Genomic DNA, 4,571 nt, shown 5'->3' on the forward strand with positions numbered 1-4,571 from the left:
CCAATAGGACAGGTACTACCTCTGCAATTGTGCGGGAGACAATGAATGACTGCTTGAATTTGTTGTTATCATGGTACTACCTCTGCAATTGTGCGGGAGACATCAGCTCTCAAAGATCTACATCGTGTCATTAGGACCACCTATCCCTACGACTAGATTGCTCACCAATCAAATTAGTGGGAGGAGAGCCTAGGGGAGAGAGACCACGCAATCCAATTGGGATACGCACGGCATCAAATCATGGGAGGAGGGACCGAACCCCATCAAGGTCGTCGACGCTGCCAAAACAACCAATTGCCATATGCTCCAAACGAACCACCAGTGTCCAGCGGGTTCTCAAGCCAGATATGGTAAAGAATAATGGTACAAGAGAAACGGCCACCGAGGCACCGACGACAACAGTATCGCCACCATGCCTCCATTGATTTTGTAGGTCCCCGCCACAACACAAATAATTCTGCTTTCCGGTACATGTAGCTTGCAGGATCGATTGCCTGGGGACACAATGTCCCTGGTGTGCCTGAAATGCTGGCCACAGCAAACACTGACCGTGGAATTGCTACGATGTCTTAATAATGTCTTAAGATCGACTATAATCGTACGAATCAACAATTATGACAAGTACATATGTGAGATTTGCTACAAGATTTGCAAAGTATCACAAGAAGACAACATGTTGGCATTACACAAGATTCCATAAATTACCGCAAAAATTCCCAGAGATCTGTGAGAATTTAAGTTTTTAAACATAAATTAAGTGCAGACATTTCTAATTAGTAGCATGATGTAACTAATATAAGCATGCAACTGTTTCATACAACCTATTTTTCTAGTGTAATTACCAGATTCTTATGCAGGATGGACAAAATGCTCCAATCTATTTTCAGTCCTGAGAGGCACATGCATGTCTGCAAAATTAGTTTTAACCTACCTTTCTATAAGGACAGCTAGGCTGGTCCTTCCAAGAATCAAACTGAAGATTAATGCATACAATTTTATTTTTCAGAATTTGGTTGTTAGTTGAAATTCTCAGTATAGTAACCAAAATCATGGTGAAAATGGTCCTGCTAGCATATATTGAGGATGCCTTTTAATAGAACGAAGGGAGAATGTTTACTATTCGTGGGTTTGTGATTGTCCAATACTACAGAGGTAGTACTTGACAAGCCTTTGTAATTCTAAAATGTTTGCAAATGGACTACAAAGAACTCAATAAAATTTGCTTAGGTCAAGAGTTGCGCACCACGTCCACCGCATGTCCACAGGCTCCACATGCAGCACAGATCAAATGCTAATCCTCTCAACCAACCAATCCAAAAGATGCCGAACCCTCATGGCCATGGGCCACTATACTTGTTTAAAAATGGGCACCGGACCCAGGACAGCCAATTGGTGACTCATCATGTCTCATCCCAAAAACGGAAAACTTTGTGGTGAAATATTTTGCAGTATATAACTCACTGGGCAGCGATCTCCATATTATTCCATATCCAACTTGCTCGTGCCTATAAATGAAGACCATCCCACCCTATGGCAATGCACACCAGCAGACCATTCCACATGATAGCAAAGCAGTCAGGGCAGAGGAAGAGGAAGAAGGGGCGAGAGCCGAGAAGTAAGTACCTGTAGAGCGTATACTGGGGAGGCTTCTGCTGGGTTGCCATACGCTAAGAGGCAGAGAACGGGATGCAGCCAAGGATGACTTGCCGGCTCCTGGTGCTGGGAGTTCGTTGAGCTTTAGAGTTAGCCGGCAAGTTGTCTTTGGCTACACTTAGTTCTCTTCTTCTGGTGTTTGGCCCTCAAGCATTGTTGAGAAAACTCTAATGCCTGCATTTCTATCAACTTCCATCATGGAAATACATGAATAAGTATGCAAAGCATAAAAGGTATGCATCTCTAGCTAGCCAGCTCTTAGCATCTCAAGCTAGTTCAACCTCTACTAGACATAAAAAAATTCCAGCTCTATATATGTATATATGGAAAGTAAAAAAGAATAGCTTATTACTGTTCTATCTGCAATGGAAATGCATGAATAAAAAACATAAGTACAAAAGGCTTGGATACAAACTCAACCTCCACTTGACATCAGATCTGTACAATTCCATATGTATATATCAGACGATATCATCATTCCTTTGCCATTATTTTATGCTAATCCATGATTTTTTTTAAGATAAGAGATTGACTTTCTTGTGGTACCCCCTGACGAAAATGAAAGTCCGAAGGATGTACAGAACACACTGCATGACAAAAGATTCCTCAAGGCTCTCACATGGCGGCAAAAATTGTACTTGCAATATTGTACCACAAAGATTATGTATACACAAAAGAAAATCTTAATTATGTAGGACAGGAAGCAGGAGGTGCATCAGCAATGTAACCATGTTACAAAAGCACTGCATTCCCTTTTCAATACAAAGAAGAATGGACAACTTCATTCCTCAAGTAATCAGTGTTAGTTGTCCTGTTCATGTCCTTTGAATAGTGTACTTTACTTTATTGGCTAAAAGCCCAAAGGTGACGATATTAACGAGAGCTTTACCTCATTATTAGCACAAAAACTAAAACATTTTCCGGATGCAAGGTATCATGGGTGAATGCTCAGCATCGATAAACCATAATAATGAGCTAATGACTGATGCAGCTTTCTGAAGGGAACAATGCGGAGTAACTAGTAAGGCTCTATATATAACTTTTATTCAAAAAAATCATAATAAAAATGATGAAACTTGTCAGCATCAACTGTTCTAATTGTGACATGAGAATTACGTTTTGTATTCGAAGCAAAACACGTTCCACATTAATTGAGCATCCTTCATTACCTCAAAGTTGAATGGTTGATAGATGATGGAACATGGTTTTATTGGACTCCAATATATGGGCTTCATGCTAACACTGATATTGTCATCTACTCCCTCCGTTCCTAAATAATTGTCTTTCTAGACATTTCAAATGGCTACCACATACGGATGTATGTAGACATATTTTAGAGTGTAGATTCACTCATTTTGCTCCATATGTAGTCACTTGTTGAAATATCTAGAAAGACAAATATTTAGGAACGAAGGGAGTAGAAAGTCTAGAATACATGGTCACAACAAATCCACAACCCTCCATGACAAGTATCGCATGAGTCTGAAAGTACTTGAATATACAGAGAGAACAGATGGTACATTATTTAGATGTGATTTTCTCTTTTACATAAGAAGTCACACAGGAAGTCGGTAGCTGTAATATTCAACCAAATCAGCGATACCAGCCAATGTACTTTTTGATGCATCAGGTAATAATAATTGTACTGGTCATTATTTACAGATTTAAGTTGAATGATGTGTGCTAATAAATCATGTGGTAATGCAGCATAATAAGATGCCCAGATGCATGTGTCATCATGAGCCAACAACAAAAGAGATCACTCTGTTAATGTCAGAAACCTAAATCAGGATTTGTTGGCAAGACATGTCACAAATGAAGCTTTGGTTATTTCGTGAAACCAACATTAGTATTATACAAGGGCTACCAAATGCAGATCAATAACAAAAATATCAGTTTTCTCGAAAGATAACAAACATTAATGCTTGAAAAGTACTCCCTCTGTTCCAAATTATTTGAAGTTCTAGCTTTGCTATGTCAAAACATCTTTAGGTTTGACCAAGTCTGCAAAAAGATATATCAAATTGACAATACCAAATTAGTTTCATTAGATTTGTCATAAATTATATTTTCATACAATATACGTTTTTATGTTGTAGATATTAGCATATTTTTTATATACTTGGTCAAAGTTTAAAAGGTTTGACTTAGGACAAAGCTAAAACTTCGAGTAACTTGGAACAGAGGGAGTATGACTCGACACTGACCACATCATTGCAGCGTATATGATTTTAAGAGAACTCCAGTATTAGTACCCACAAAGAAATTTCGCACTAAGAATGCAAGGAATAACTAGTCTTTACTCTGAACACCAAATGGAATATAAAGAGAATAAATATAGTAAGTACAAGTTTCAGATTATATTGAACTAATAAAGACACTGTATTCAATTTCAAACCTGTTTGATAGACACGATTTATAAATCTACTCCTGCCATATAAATGGATAGAATAGGAGCAAGAAAGATATATTTCTGAAGTACACGACTGAACAAGGGGATATTGTGTAATCTAGGCACATAAGATATGCTAGTGCACTAAGACACACTTAACCATCTCCAATTGTCATGAAAAGTTCTGATTTTTTTTACAACATTGGCACGACAGGTGTCTACCGCGGCAAGAAATTTCAAGACCAAATCAAGTCTAGATGTCAAACACGAAAATATAATCCTTGTCGGAAATAGTAGTGAATTCAATTTTACTGTGAATAGTGGCTTCCGGGTACTACTCATAGTGGGGTTGTCTTTTCTTATTTCTTGGTGTATTGATCGAGTTTGGATTCTAAATTTTCTGGTAAGGCGTATGCATCATGTGCCAATGTTGTCCATATTTGTTTGGTTATTTCATGACCACTAGAGGTGCTTATTAAGCCTCTAGTACAAACTCTGTACGTGTTTGTTTAAAGCAGGCCAAATC

The 4,571-nt window shown here is 38.3% G+C and overlaps 1 long non-coding RNA gene across 1 annotated transcript; it reads left to right on the forward strand.

Annotated features, from left to right (window-relative positions):
* Window positions 1-1,039: 1,039 nt before the first annotated feature.
* Window positions 1,040-2,742, forward strand: LOC119356266. The gene is made up of 2 exons (XR_005171883.1): window positions 1,040-1,886; window positions 2,174-2,742. It is a non-coding gene; the product is annotated as an uncharacterized LOC119356266 (long non-coding RNA).
* Window positions 2,743-4,571: the final 1,829 nt, after the last annotated feature.

This window comes from Triticum dicoccoides, chromosome 2A (genome assembly GCF_002162155.2).
Source record: "Triticum dicoccoides isolate Atlit2015 ecotype Zavitan chromosome 2A, WEW_v2.0, whole genome shotgun sequence".
NCBI lineage: Eukaryota > Viridiplantae > Streptophyta > Magnoliopsida > Poales > Poaceae > Triticum > Triticum dicoccoides.